Genomic DNA, 17025 nt, shown 5'->3' with positions numbered 1-17025 from the left:
TCTGTCTGGAGAAGGCGTTGTTTCATTTATCCCTAGGTGGCTTAAAAAACCCAAAACAAACATCCTGTCTAGTAGTATCAAGTATATAGTATGTCAACAATGTGTATATATATATATATATATATATATTTTTTTTAATATATACTTTCTCTTCTTTTCCCTCTGTGTGTTAAGCGCATGTGCAGCAGCTTGGTTGGACCATGTAATGTATAACCTTATTCTGACCAGTGTTTGGGTCTATTCTGTATACGCCTCTTGTGCAGATCCAAATAAAATAATTCAAATGTGTGTGTGTGTGTGTGTGTGTGTGTGCGTGCGTGCGTGCGTGCGTGCGTGCGTGCGTGCGTGGGTGTTCTGGCCCTGATCCAGAACGATGAGCAGCTGGTACCTGGATTGGACTGAACGAGATCATCATGCATGGGCAACTGGAAATTAAATAAAAATGTTATAACTTTTCAGGATTCCAATATTAAATATATAAAAAATAGGGGGCACGGTGGCACAGTTGGTAGTGCTGTCGCCTCACAGCTAGAAGGTCCTGGGTTCGAGGCGGGGGTTGGCGAAAGGGCCTTTCTGTGTGGAGTTTGCATGTTCTCCCTGTGTCCCCTAGGGTAGATACCCTCACAAAAACATGCAGTAATCCTGGTCTCTAAAACTACCTCCCCCTGGCCAGCCGGGGCGCCTGATGGAGGGGAAAGGAACTGGTCGGAATAACGTGTCCCTTCCATGCGCTACGTCCGGCCGGGGAAATTCCCCTCTGTCAGGTGAAAAGAAGCAGCTTGGACTCCTCATGCATAGAAGGAGGCATGAGGTCAGTCCGCTGCCCCCCCAGGTTGGCAGAGGAAGTGTAGCGCCCAGGATTACATTAGATAATTGGCACTGGGTGAAAAGAAAACTGGGTTACAAAATCGTGGGATAAAAATTTAAAGTTATAAAAAAAAATATATAAAAAATACAAAAAATAAATCTGGACTTCAATTCAATTCAAATTCAATTAAAAATAGCTACAAGCTCAAAACACTGCCACACGTTTTGAGCTTGTAGATCAGCTATGTTTGCTATGACAGTATATGCAATGTGGCCCTCTGGAGTGAGTGTGGAACTATAGTGGCCCTCTCCATAATTCAAAGTTACCCATCCCTGCGGTCTGAAGACCACATTTGTTGCCGTTGTTCAGAACTAAAGACTCCGTATGACGTCCGCAGCCTTGTTTTCTGTGGCACGCTTCAAGACTTCATCACACTTCTTTACTGACTGTGAAACTCCTTCATCGAGGCATTTTTCAAAAGACTCATGACACCTTGTCATGGATGGATTGATCGACTGTATTACCATTTTCTGAAGACATGTTTCTAGGTCTTTGCAAACGTCTGCTTTGGAGGCCTGAAATCAAATTTTGCAAACACCAGTAACGAAAAGGTTTCTTTAGAAACCACAATTTTGTAAGTAAAGTGAGCTAAATACTTCACTCTATCACTCTATGGAAGGAAAGCCATCCCATAGAGTGACGTATTTTGTGAACGAATAGCCTACTTAACAAAACGAAAAGGTTTTGCACTAAACTGCCTCCCCCTGGCCAGCCGGGGTGCCTGATGGAGGGGAAAGGAACTGGTTGGAATAACGTGTTCCTTCCACGCGCTCCGTCCAACCAGGGAAACAATCCCTGTCAGGTGTAAAGGAGCAACTTGGACACTCGGAGGGTGTGTAGAGCCCAGGATCACATTAGATGATTGACACGTACAGGGGTGAAAAATGGGTTACAAAATCGTGGGATATAAAAATAATAATAAAAAAAAACGAAAAGGTTTCTTTAGAAACCACGGTTTTGTAAGTAAGTGAGCGAAATACTTCACTTTATGGGAGGCTTACCTCAGCTTGCCATGGAAAAGCCTCCCATAGAGTAATAGAGTGAAGTATTTCGTGAACGAATACTTAACAAAACCACCAATTACCAATCATAATGACCAGCAGTGCTGCATGCATGTGTAATTCCAAGCACCCAAGGATATACCGGCACAAGAAAGTGTCCTTAATTATGTGGGAGAGTGGTAGCCTGGTTAATAAACCAGACCGAATCAGCCGTTGGCAAAAAAAAAAAAAAGCCTGCCGGCGGATTACGGTCTGGAGAGGCTCAATTGTACGCCCATTTCCTACACCAGATAAATGGGGCGGCCAATCGCGACACTGTATGCAATATGGGCGGGCTTTGGTACAGTGACTTTCAATGCTTGAGACCTTTGACTGACAGTAGCTCTGACCAATTGCGTCAAAGAGAAAATGTTTCAACCCGCCGCCCTCCATCTATCCATATCCTATCCATGTGGTAATGCTGCACTCTAGTGGTGACTGTAGGAATAAGCTTCCAGCAGGGCACTGTTAAATATCAGCTTAAAGAGTATCGCTGGCATCCACTTTGTTGCAGTTTAATTATGACAAAGCTGTGATAATATTTGCAAATGCAACTATAAGGCTCTATACATCCTGTTCAATGCTGTGTGAATTCATGCATGTTTTATTTATTCTCAAACGTAGTAATTCAATTAATTTACAGTGTCGTCGAGTAGGCTAATACAAAATCATATAGAAAAACATCACAATGCATCAGCAAATCAGAAAGGTACGTGTGAATTGTTTGCAAATTGTTTGCAAATTGCAAATTGTTTGCAAATTTCGTGTGTGTGCGTGCATGCATGCAGGGCTGTGTGATGCGTAGTGCAGTAGGACTGCAGTAGTGCTTGTAGTTAGTGCATGTTGTGCATGTTGCTTCTGCTTGCTACTCTGCTTTCAGCTACTGCCGCCGGCTAGCTAGTGGGGCTCATAGCCGTGGAAGGCAAGGCAACCCATCTAGGAGAAGGACACTCTGAAGTAAAACCAGGACTGCGAGGAGTTGCGCCCCACAGTCCTTAATTAGCATTGTAAAGCCAACCATGGAGTACAAAGTCATCCCAAATCCTATACTTCCAGCAGCGGGAGTCTGCAGGAACATCGCAGCGGACGGTGGTGTTGGTCCTCCTCCCGGAGGACATCATGACGATAGGACCTTAAACCCGCGAGGGAGGGCCCTGTCCGATCACAGCACTTCGTCCAATGCACTCTTGCGTTGTCGGAGACCATTTCTTATGGGAACCTTCAACGCATGTACAGTAAGAGAAGATGCTAGACTGGTGGAGCTAGCACACTGTGCTGAGGAAAGGGGAGTGGAGATCCTGGGGATCCAGGAACACAGGAGAGTGCACACTGAAGACCGGATCGTGTACCGCAGAGTGGAGAGATGCACGTTCATCACTTCATCCGCGTGGCGAAACGAGGCCCAGGCTGCAACAGGGGGTGTAGGGCTACTGCTGGGTTCTCGGGCACGTAAGGCTCTCCGTCGGGCTTACCATCACACCGACAGGATCCTTATCGCAGAGTTCTCAGGCAACCCAGTAACAACAGTCATAGTTGTGTACTCGCCCACCAACGTGGCACCACCTGAGGAGGTGGAGAAGTTCTACGAGGACCTTTCAACAGCGGTTCAAGACGTCCCAGCGCACAACTTTCTGGCAATCCTGGGGGACTTCAACGCAAGGCTCGGACCAGAGGACGCGCCCTTCCCATATCATGACTCTACCAACCGCAATGGTGCACACCTTGCCTCCCTCCTCATGGAACACCAGCTACTGGCAGCGAACACCATATTCAGGAAGAGAACAGGCAAGAGATGGACGTTCCAAGACCGAGCCTCAGGTATGCTACGCCAACTGGACTATATACTTGTGAGGCAAAAGTGGAGGAATTCCATCCTGAATGCTGAGTCATACAGCACGTTCAGCTCTGTGGGCTCTGACCACCGCGTGGTCTCCATGAGGGTGCGACTGAGCCTCAGGGTCCCCAAGCCATGCCCTAAAATCCGATATGACTGGAAGGCATTCTCAACAGACCCTGGCCTGCAAGCCAGGTACACAGAGGAGGTCACAAGGCGCTTTCAGCTGCTGGATGAGGGTGAGGAGCCCAACAATGAATACAGGCGCTTCGTTGTAGCAAATGAGGAGGCAACCAGGCTGTGTGTGCCCGTTCTGGATAAATCCAGAACCACCCTGCAGTCCAGGCACCCGGAGGTTGTGGTGGCACGAGGAAGGGTGGAGGAAGCACGGCTTGGCTTTGCGCGAGAGCCAACTGCGGAGAGACGTGGGCGACTGAATGAAGCCAAACAGCTTCTATTCAGAACCTACGATAACATCAAAGGGGAGGAACTCATGGAGAGGGTGCATAGAGTCCAGGAAGCGCAAGGTGAGAGGCAGTACGGTGAGGCCTGGAAGGTCATTAACGAAATGACTGGACGGAAGAGGACCAAGGAGGGACAGGTGGAGGGGCTCAGCCCTGAGGAAAGGGTGAACACCTGGTTCAACCATTTCCAAAGGTTGCTGGGAACAACAGTTGAGGGAGAGGAGGAAGACATACCACCATTACTCCAGAACCTCGACATCAACGATGGCCCCTTCACGGTCAGTGAATTAGCCAGGGCGAAAGCCACACTGAGAGTGGGCAAAAGTGCTGGGCCGGACGGCATACCGCCAGAAGTGGTAAAGAACTGCGGGTTTGACAACGTCATCCTACAGTTCTGTAACCTTGCCTTGCTAAACGGCAAGCAGCCTGACATTTGGTCTCTGTCCAACATCATCCCTGTGCCTAAGGCCGGGGACCTCTCGAAGCCAGACAACTACCGAGGCATCAGCCTGACATGCATCACCGCAAAGGTCTACAACCGTATGATCCTGAACCGGATAAGGCATGCCATCGACCCTCATCTGAGGGAGAACCAAAACGGTTTTCGAGAAGGGAGAACTACCGTGGCCCAGATCTTGGCCCTAAGGAGAATAATTGAGGAGGTCAAAAGGAACAACCTGACTGCCGTGTTGTGTTTTATCGACTTCAAAAAAGCATTTGACTCAATACACAGAGGAACGATGATGAAGATCCTTAAGGCCTACGGTGTCCCTCCCAACTTACTCCGGGCAATAGAAACCATGTACGCAGGAACAAGGGCCAAGGTGTTGACTCCAGATGGCAACAGTGAGGAGTTCAACATCGTGGCTGGAGTACTGCAAGGAGACACCCTAGCCCCCTTCCTCTTCGTCATAGTCCTGGACTACGCGTTGAGGAAGGCCATCAATGGACGAGAGCAGGACCTTGGCCTCACCATAACACCAAGGAGGTCGAGGCGACACCCAACAGTAGTCCTGACAGACTTGGACTACGCGGACGACATCAGCCTGCTCTCTGACCACGTGGAACAAGCGCAGGAGCTCCTGACCAGAGTGGAGTCAGAATGTGCCAAGGTTGGCCTCCGGCTGAATGCCAAGAAAACTCAAGTTATCACTTATAACATCCCATCAGAGCATCCACCTCTAACAACAACAGAAGGCACTGCTTTGAAGGAAGTCAATGACTTCAAGTACCTGGGCTCATGGGTCAACTCCACCGAACAAGACCTGAAAGTGAGGAAGGCCCTTGCATGGAGGGCCCTAAACGGCATGGCCAGCGTATGGAACTCCAACCTCTCCCGTCAAACCAAACTAAGCTTCTTCTACGCAACGGTAGAGTCCGTTCTCCTATATGGCAGTGAATGCTGGACCTTGAAGCCAACCCTGCAGAAGTCTCTCGATGGGTGCTACACCAGAATGTTGCGGGCAGTACTCAACATCAATAAGAGCACACATGTTACAAACACTACTCTGTATGATGGAATGCCAAGGGTGACCCAGAAAATAGCAGCCAGGAGAATGAGACTAGCAGGACACTGCCAAAGACACCAAGAGCTGCCAGCCAGTAAACTAGTGCTGTGGGAACCAACGCACGGGCACCGGTCACGAGGACGTCCAACGCTAACATACGTGGATGTACTCAAGAACGACGCAGGAGCGCAAAGTACCAACGAACTGGTCAGATGTATGGAGAACCGGGATGACTGGAAACGACGATGGAGGGCTCGTCTGAGGACGACCTAGAGAAATAAAAAGCTAAGACACATTTCAAAACGATCTAAAAAACAATTACATATTGTGGGGTATGCTCACCAAGGTCTTAAAACGACTCAATTGGGGTACCAATGTGGTCCATTTTAATGTCGTTTGCAGGTTATTCCATGTATTAGGGCCACAGAAGCTAAAAGCAGATCTACCAAGTTCAGAGTTAACTTTTGGTACCTTGAATTTGGGGAATGCCGCTCTGTTCCCTACTTGACCGGGTGTGGTAGGGTTCAGAGTCCCATTTCAGAAAAGAGTTGGAGCAGACTGGACACTAAGAAAATTCCCTCCCACCGCACCGGAGAGGGCAGACCCAAAACAGCTATTCTACACTGCGTTATCCCAGGAACACATTGTAAAAGCCCTTTGGAATTTCATAAATTTTGTTTATAATACAGAAAGTAAATAGCTTAAATAACTGTGTCCACCTGTGTTAATGAGCACGAGTATGACTATTAGTACCAGTAGGGGCGCTGTTGTGCCAGAAACAGAGAGAGAGAGAGAGTGCTGCACTGTTGCCTGCTAATGAGAGAGAGAGAGAGAGAGAGAGAGGGAAAGTGGGGGGGGGAGTTGCAACACTCAGTTCACACGGGTGTGATTTTTGTAAATAAGCTTTTTAATAAGCTTTTGTACAATGCTTGGCTTGGGGGCGTGTTTTTCTTGACTCACGAGCAGGCTGTTCCAGTGGGCCACGCTCGATCTGCCTGCCCAAGATAAGGTCTCATCTGTGGGTTTCACCAGTGAGTTGACTCAGTGTGGTTATGGAGTTACTGAGTCTTTGAACCTCACGACGGCCATTTACACAAAGCACGCCAATTGTTGCAGCCTACACAGATCTATTCAGGCCCATTCAATTAATAATAATAATAATAATAATTAATCTATCACTACATTAGTTGCCTGTTCAAAACTATTTAAACATTCACCTCAACTACGCTCTATCATCTATGAAATAATTGTTGCAGCCTACACAGATCTATTCAGGCACATTAAATTACTCTATCACTACATTAGTTGCCAATCACTCGGCAACTCCAAATTTAATTGGAGCAGCCTTACCACATAAACACAGATTACATGGACATTCAGAATTTCTACAGAACAGACATTTGATGAGGATGCCATTGTTGCACCTTCAGCTTTGTCAATGTATGCTTTCTCATTCCTATACAGCCCATTGCATTGCTCGGTGTGTGCGTGTGACACACAGAGAGTAACACCTCCCCCCTGCTCACAGTGTGTGTGTGTGTGTGTGTGTGTGTGTGTGTGTGTGCGTGCGTGTGTGTGTGTGTGTGTGTGTGTGTGTGTGTGTGTGTGTGTGTGTGTGCATGCATGCGCAAACACACATCTATGTTACATTATGTATGCACTACTGATATTCTGCTGTCATAGTAACACACACAGCAAAACAATACATACACACACACACCAACCACACAACCCAGACCACTAACACAGCCTTCTCACTTCTCAGCTGTGCAGAGCCGCCATGCCCAAGATCGCCACAGACACAGTCACACCAGGTCCATGGAGCAGCCTCTGGCCACAGGTACCTACAGTATGCATGTTATCTGATCATCACCCCTACAGCATTGTGTCCATGACACAGACTGTACTTCCATGCCTCAATACAAATATCACTTTGCCACACAAACAACTACCCACACTGCATACACATTGTACACCACTATCTGCACAGAATACAACGCCTACCATAAACCTAAATCACACCAATCTCCACTTCTCAGCTGCGCGCCTGGAGGACATGCGGCACAGAATGAGAATAACCCGGTCAATTCTCACTTCTCTAGCCACATGTAACTATACTCTTCTTCTACCAGTCATATTGTATCTACTACATTTACATGTAATTGCACATAATTTCTGTACCAATAGCAATAACACATTAACTTTGGCCCACATATGCAACAACTGGATGCATTACTGACATACAGTTTATCATTAATTATTATCATTCTCATAACCCAATATCTACATTTTTCCTCTACCATCTCAGCACAGCACCATGATGACAGGCACCAAACACGGACACATACCTGTTCATTGGAAACGCCTCTGGCCACAGGTAACTACACACTAATATCATTACCCACATGGTAGTACCAACTTCACAAATATTTAAATTGACTGCATTAATGCAACAGCAGCATTATTACATAACTATTGCACCACAGATGTTAACATTAGCCCTCATAACAACATACAATTTACATTTCTCCACTACCATCTCAGCTTCCAGCCATGAGGACAGGACAACTACCACATCACCCCCAGAAACACACATCAGACCACGAAGAAAACGCACATCACTTTCAGCAGATACACGCGACGCCACACGGAAGCGTTCCACTCGCGCAACAGAACCAGAAACAGGTAATCATAAGTTCATAACATGTTGCATGTGTGTGCTTCTGACAACTTCTGTCTGTGTTTAATAGTTTTCACGCCTGTGTGTGTGTGTGTGTGTGTGTGTGTGTGTGTGTGTGTGTGTGTGTGTGTGTGTGTGTGTGTGTGTGTGTGTCACTTGCACTTTAATGAAACAACACCATCATTAAATAACACTAAGTTTAGCATTACTTCTAACAACACAATATTCACATTTCACCACTACCTTCACAGCTCAGCACCATGAGGCCAGCCACCACACTGTCATGGTCTGTCACTCCACAGACCATGTCTCCTCCCTGGCCACTCCCTCATTCCATTCCCTCACACTGCACACCTGTCCCCAACTCTCATCAGCCCTGCAGTGCTTCCCATTACACACCTGTGAACCCTTTGCCATTATCCTGCTGCCTATAAATACTGGACTCTTTGCACACACAAACTGTCAGTACATAAAACCATTGTCCGGTGCTCCTCTTGGTGTTCCTCGGTCCCTGGAATTCCTTGTTCTCCTTCAGTAAGGTTTTTGCATTTCTGGACTTCCTATGTTTTTTGCCTTGTGCCTTGTTTAGTTTTGCCTTTTTGGATTTTTGTTTGTACTTTGGAAATGTTTGGACTTTGGGCTTTCCTGAGTAGATTATTGCTGTCCTATTTTTTGATTGTAAACTAATCTGCCTTTTCGGCCTTAATAAAACAGTTCTTGAAACTATACTTTGCTTGTGGCTCTGCATTCTGGGTTCAGACATTCTGCTACCGTGACACACACAAGGACACACACCCGCTCATTGGAAACGCCCCCGGCCACAGGTAACTAACTACTCACCTTCTCCCATTACCCCTGTACTGCACTTTTGCTGACCACACACATTAACACTAACATGCACACATTTCACAACTCCCATCACTTCTAATAACTCATTAATGCTCTCCTATCTACCTTCACAGAACCACAATCACACATGACCAGACAAAAGACAACACACTTCAGAAAAGCCTGGACACTTCCTCAACAACTTACACACAGCAATCCATTACGCCTATAGGATGGACTCGGTCTGCATTTCATGCCATGCTATCATGTTCCCCTGGGAGACGTCAAAAGGTCCTGTTGGAAAAAAAACCTTCAGTGCCTGTTGCCGTTATGGCCAAATTCAACTCAAACCATTCATGGACCCACCTCCTGCACTAATATCTCTGTTTGCCAGAACGTCACCACGTTGTTCTTTGACAACATCAGACAGTACAATGGCTTGGTTTCTATGGCTTTTAAGTCTGTGTCTGGCACAAAAATGAACTCCAGAGGACGTGGCCCACAACCATTCAAGATGAGTGGCCAGATGTACCACCTCATTCCCTCAGCAGTCTTTCCTGACAACACACACAAACCCAAATACTCACAAATCTGTGTCTATGACCAAGACAATGAAATTAAGAATCGCCTTCATCACGCAAGGGGAGATGGAGTTAGGGAAGACACTTTGACCTTGATTCAGGATGCCCTGAAAACAGTTAATCCTTTAGTCAGGTCCTTTAAGAGCAGAGCGGAAATGTTCAACCTCAACCCAAGTGAGGACTTCACCATTGTGTTCAAGGCCAAAAGCTCACAGGGAGCACACAAACGTCATCTTAATCCAGATGTGACTAATGTGGTTATTCTGGCACCGGGGGAACAAACACAGCCGAGGGATGTTGTACTCTACAGAACTGCAGCTAATGCACCTCATCAGAGACAAACGACACAAATCAATGCACTCCATCCTATGTATGATCCAACCGCCTATCCCATAATCTTGCCACATGGAGATGCCGGCTACAGCATTGATAATCACATTATGAAAGTTCATGCAACTTCAACCACACAAAAAGTTAGCCTTCAAGAATTCTTCCGATTCCACATACATCCCAGAACTACCTCCTTCAACACTCTACTGAGGTCGGGGAGACTTGGCCAAGAGTACTTTTGCGATCAGTACAGCAAGATAGAAAGCTGCCGGATGATCTTCTACAGGAGGAAGGAACTGCAAGACAAATACAGGGTACATCAGTATTCAGGTCTGTCTGACATCCTGGCTACTCAGCAAACCCAGCCAGGACAGACTGAGGCTGCCCACATTGGTCAACGCATCATTCTTCCAGCTAGCCACACTGGGAGCCCCAGATACCTGTACAAGCACTATCTTGATGCCCTTGCAATATCAGCCAGATACAAGAACTTTGACTTATTCATCACCATGACTGCAAACCCACGGAGTGACGGTGTTCTGCAAAACCTCTTTCCAGGACAGCAGCCCAATGACAGACCAGACATTGCTAACAAAGTTTTCAAATGGTTCTTGGATAACCTCCTCAAAGACATTGAGTTGGGTGTCTTTGGGAACATGAAGGCTAGAGTACACACCATTGAGGGACAGTTGAGAGGACTGAAACACGCTCACATCCTCCTACTCCTACATGAGACCTTGAGTGTTGATGACATCGATCACATCATTAGGGCAGACATACCCAACCCACAGACAGAGCCACAGCTGTATGAGCTGGTGTCTCAAACAATGCTGCATGGACCCTGTGGAACAGTCAACCCCAACAGCCCCTGCATGGTCAATGGCATCTGTACCAAGAAATTCCCTAAAGCATACTGTGACGAAACTCGCCTACCTCACAATGGCCATGGTAGTACAGAAGACCCATCAACGGTCACACTGTTAGCAAGCACGGCTTTACCTTCGACAGCAGATGGGTCGTGCCTTACAACCCCTGGGTCCTTCCGAAGTGCCACATTAATGTTGAATTTGTCGGCTCCTTTCACACCATCAAGTACCTCTACAAGTACATCCATAAGGGAGTTGATGTTGGCACTGTCACCATTGAAGATAAGGATGAGATTTCCAGATTCATCAATGCCAGGACAATTAATGCTCATGACGCACACTGGAGAACAATGGAGTACAAAATCCAGGACAGAGTCCCTGCTGTCTTCAGTCTCGCTATCCACACAGAAGGCCAGCAAAATGTCATCTTCACAGAAGGCCATGCACAGGAGGCCCTGACAGCAGCCAAACCCACTACATTACTGGCCTTCTTCCAGCTAAATGTCAGTGACCATCACGCAAGGCAATATCTGTACATGGACATCCCAGAACACTACACTTGGAATTCAGACAGCCACATGTGGAAGGAAAGATCTCCAACATCCAAGCACACGCACATTCCAACGACAATAGGAAGGATGTCCAATGTAACAGTACTCCAGGGAGAGAGATTCTACTTAAAAATGCTCCTGGCTCATATCAGGGGACCAACAAGCTATGACGACCTTAAAGTGTATGAGGGCAACCACTACACAACTTTCAAAGACACAGCACGAGCCATGGGCTTGCTGGAGGACGATGGAGAATGGATCACTGCCATGCATGAAGTCTCAAGTTATGCATCCTCAAGAAAACTCAGAGAAACCTTTGCTATCATCCTCCAATACTGTCACCCATCACAGCCCAAACACCTCTTTGAAGAATTCTTTGAAAAGCTCAGTGATGACTTTCTCCATGCAGAAGCCACTGCACAGAAGTGCCCTACAGATGCAGTAGACAAGGCATTTATCCACAATCAGGTACTTCTTGCAATGGATGATGAGCTCTCACAAATGGGAAGTCGTCTATCCAACTACACGGACATGCCACAGCCAACACCACTAACTGAGCAGGAAAAGCTGACACAAATTTTCAGATCAGAAAGATTCAACAACACAGAACAAGAAGAAATTGTACAGCTGCTTAGTCCTCTACTGAATGTGGAACAGATGGCACTCTGCCAGGCGGTTTATCAAGCAGTGAATGCACCAAAAGAGGACACCATCACAAGACAATTCATTCTCAACTCCCCAGCAGGCTATGGCAAAACCTTTAAATTTAAGGTCATTGCAGCCAACATTAGAGCACAGAATGGCATTGTGCTGTGTGTTGGCAGCACAGGCTTAGCTGCTCAGAACCTTGAGGGTGGCAGGACAGCTCATTCAAGATTTAAAATACCAATCCCTATCTTTGAAGACTCTGTCTGTGACGTCTGTGCCATAAAAGCTGAGTCCTCCCTGGCTAAGCTAATCAAAGAAAGCAGCATAATCATTTGGGACGAGATCTTCAGTGTTAACCGCTTCAATGTAGAGTGCGTCGAAAGGGGGTCATACCTATGTTCCCTCAGCCCTATGTTCCCTCAGCCCTATATATGTTCCCTCAGAAGGAGCATTGGTCTGAGGTGCGCTGGGGGTCGGGAGAGGGTGGGTGGTTAGGTTTAGGTGTCTGCCCCGGGGGATGTTAGGGTTAGGGTGAGGGTTTGAGGTAGGTTGTCGATCGGACTGTCGGCATATTGACGCGGACCCGAGGGAACATAGGGCTGAGGGAACATAGGTACGGTCCCGTGGAAAGAACACTGAGGGACCTGATGCATTCTGACCAACCTTGGGGTGGCAAAATTGTCCTGTTAGGTGGAGACCTTAGGCAGACACTCCCCGTTATCAAGAGAGCAAGCAGAGCCCAAATTGTTAGAGCTTGCATCCAAATGTCTCCAATCTATCCTCTCATGAAAGCACACAAACTACACTTCAACATGAGGACTGACATAGCTGAGAGGGAGTTCGCCAACTACCTCCTGGACTTGGGGGAAGACAAAATAACACATGGAGATACTGCCATTCAGGTCCACATTCCACCACAGCACTTGGTAAAGGATATGGATACTCTCATTTCATACACCTTTCCTGACCTGCACAATGGCTGTGTCCACAAAGACAACCTTCTTAAAGGCATTGTATACACTCCATTAAACAAGGACATACGCGAAATCAACAACAGGTGCTTAGCTGAGTTCCCTGGAGAAGAGAAAATCTACTTTTCAGCTGACTCAGTTAAAGAGGACAACTACAAGGATTCTCTGCCTATAGAATTCCTCAACTCACTAACACCCTCTGGAATCCCTGACAATAACCTGAAGCTCAAACTAGGAGCTCCTGTCATGCTGCTAAGAAACTTGCAATCAGGTCGCGACCGCACTCTCAAGAACGGCACCAGAATGGTGCTGGTGCAGATGATGGACAAAGTACTTGAGTGTGAAATTGCACTAGGGACAAACAGAGGTGAAAGAATCTTCCTCCCAAGGATCCCGCACTATGACAGAGGTGAGGAGTTTCCCTTCACCTTCATCAGATGACAATTCCCTGTCAGGTTAGCTTTCGCCGTTACCATAAATAAAGGTCAGGGCCAGGAAAATGACAGAGTTGGCATCTACTTGCCTCAGCCTGTGTTCGCACATGGCCAACTGTACACAGCCTTCTCTAGCCAGTGCTGTCAAAGTTTTAATAGACAATAATGATGAGGGCAAAACTGACAACATTGTTTACACTGAACTCCTTTAATTATCTATAAATCACACTTCAGACTGCCTATTCTTCTTTTGACAATAACAGAACATGTTCCACACACTTTCACTGCTGCTATACAAACACTTTACACTTCATATAATTATTTTATTATTGTTGATGTTGCACACATTTCTACGTGTATAGTATGTCACTTTGCCCTGTGTTTACATAAACCAATATTATACATTTATTGTGTTGCCGTATTTGCCTGCAGAAACACACTGCCCTCTTGCTTACATATTGGTTTTCACTATTGGTTTTGGTAGACTGCTATACAAACACTTGAAACTGTGTCTCATTGTTTGTAAGTGTTGCCTACCTATACTGCCTGTATACGTAAGGACTACTTCCCCTTCATTCTTGAAGATATTCATTCACTCTTGAAGACATTTTTATACTACCTCACTGTTACTCAATACTGTCATTGCTGTCATTTCATGTAAATCACTACTATTATACCTCTTAATTCCTAAAATAAAAGTGCCTATGACAAAATATCTTGCATCGTCCTCCCGCTATTGCCTTCTTCCCATTTGCGACGCATCGCATGGCGCTAGGATGAGCGGGCCGAAGGCTGCGAAATTCTAGTTACATGAATAAAGGGTATGCGCATTCATAAAGTGAGTTTAACATTAACAGTAGTCCTTTTGCCACTCAGTAGGCGTTCCCGCATAACTTCTGGGTATGATGATGTCATGCACATAATGACCCTCTATAATAAAAATGTCAACATAAAATATCCTCTTTAACCCCAGCATGCCTATCAGTCATGCAGGCGGGGGCATTTGCCAATAATAGCAGATCTACAAGCAACAACAAAAAGCGAATCAATTTTGAATCGGTGAGCACCCGCATATGGCGAAGCAACAGCACCCCCCCCCCAACCCCCCCAGGTCGTAACACCAGGCACCACAAAGGGTTAATCAGGTGCTGTACTTAACTAATACACGTCACCATTATTAAATTAAATCCACACGCAAACCAGTGTTGATTTTCGTCGACTAAAAATAAGACAAAAAAATTTCATCGACTACATTTATCCACCGACGAAAACTAAATAAAAACTAAGCTATGATGACTAAAACTAAGACTAAATATACTGACAATTTTGTCAACAAATAAAAACTAGAATAAAATGTTAGGAAGGGACTAGCGGACTAAAGATCCAGTATAAGTCATTTTACAATTAGTTGCATGCTGAAAATAGACGATCTACAAGCTTACTTGTTGGCTTGTAGATCAGCTATAAGTGAAAAAAAACTGTCATTACGACGGCATCAACGCCCACCAAAATACATTTTGTTCGACTAAATCAACTGTAGATTTAGTCGACTAAAATCTTATGATATTTAGTCGAATAATCCTAGACTAACAATAAAACATTCCGGGTGACTAAAATGTGACTAAAACTAAATGAAAACTATTCAAGAGACTATGACTAAAACTAAAATCAAAATTTTCTGTAAAAAACAACACTGACGGAAACACATTTCTGGCCACTTTAAATGACTAAGTAAGTATACGGTATAAGTATGTAAGTAAGCACCTTTCAAAATAAAGTTACGAGGTGCTGAGCACAGAACAATCAACAAGTTAAAACAAACAGGAAAACAGAAGCACAATAAAGTAAACATACTATATTTTATTGTAAATTTAACGAAACCAATAAACAAGGCAAACATATCTTTGAGAATCTTTGAGAATTATTAGTGAGGACATATTATATGAAGATAGGTTGCAAAGTGGTGAAGTGGTCCTTTAAACAAACTGATTTGGACCAAACCCAGTTTCCTCACAAACACTTTATTGATCTATCTGTCTGTGGTGTTAAAATGAAACAGATGGCTGTTATTCATTGATTACATGTTGCATTACATATGAATAATGGAAATATGAATTATCCTCTTGAACCCCAGCATGACTATTTGCGAATGCAGTGAACACTTACTATGAGACCTAGCAGATCATGTCTGTCTGTGTGTGTGTCTGTGTGTCTGTCTGTCTGTCTGTCCCGCTATCCAAATATGGAGTGTGTTGCATCAGCAATCACTCAGCTCCATATATGGGCACAAAAGGGGCCAGTGATTTGTTTGTTGTGGACCTGGCCCCTTTTGTGCCCATATATGGAGCTGAGTGATTTGTGAGTCATGGTGACATATGATCTGCGTTCGCTTCCCGCGTTCGCGCGTCTTACTCGTATGGGGGGAATATTTCTCAAAATAGCAGATCTACAAGCTCATTGTCTATTTGGTGTACTCAGAAAAAAGACCCCCCCCCCAGGCACCACAAAGGGTTAATCAGGTGCTGCACATACACATAACTGTTACTAGTTAATGCATAACTCTAGAAAACTATTTCACAAATGCAATAGCGTCTTGACCCACATGGTCGGTCGTACCATCTGCTACCTCCTCTATCTCTACCTCTATTATAAAACACAACACAGTCTGATCCTTCACCACCGTCAGGCTGACCAGGCGACCAGTACCTGTAAAAGTAGAAACATTAATACATTACAATACCTTCACAACAAGGATTTGATCTGAATGTTTATGGAATACGTTTGTAGGCTGTCCTAATATAAATTTGACCCATTCGTGCGCAGTGCACGGCGAAGGCGTGAGACTGCGCACTGCTGTGATAAGTCCTGTGGGTGAGTGAAGCTTGCATGAGAGATAGGCTATCATGTCGTCAAGGCAGTCATAATCAACGTTGTACTGATTTGATCATTGATGAACGAATCATAAACATATGGATGAAGGCTTGCCGCTTGCATGTGTGCTGGTATGTGTTGGCGACGCCGACGCACGCCGCGGTCCCGTCCTCCCGACCCCCTAAAATGATCTCGCTTTTATCTGAACTGTCAAAGCACTTATTTAAATGGTGAATGATTGCCTATAGCCTGCTACAATTGCAAATAGGCAAGCATGTATGCTTGTCATTGTCACTTGGAAATAAAGGCGTGCACAAGTGCGCTCGCATAACAAGGCCAGTAAAGCACTGTTAGATTAAGCACAAACTAATACATCGTAAACATGTTATATTGTTTTTAATTGCGCAAATTTAATTACTCTCTTTTTCTTTTTCTTTTTTTTGACATGTATATACATAGCTTTATATTAACATTTTAGGGGTGAAAACATATGCTTAGATGCCTGTGACAGCGTGTCAGCAGTACAGACAATGCTGCTCCGCTTGTGTACG

Source organism: Protomyctophum bolini (genome assembly GCF_963924005.1).
Source record: "Protomyctophum bolini genome assembly, contig: SCAFFOLD_212, whole genome shotgun sequence".
Lineage (NCBI taxonomy): Eukaryota > Metazoa > Chordata > Actinopteri > Myctophiformes > Myctophidae > Protomyctophum > Protomyctophum bolini.
The sequence above is the reverse complement of the archived record's forward strand: the minus strand, read 5'-3'. Positions refer to the sequence as shown.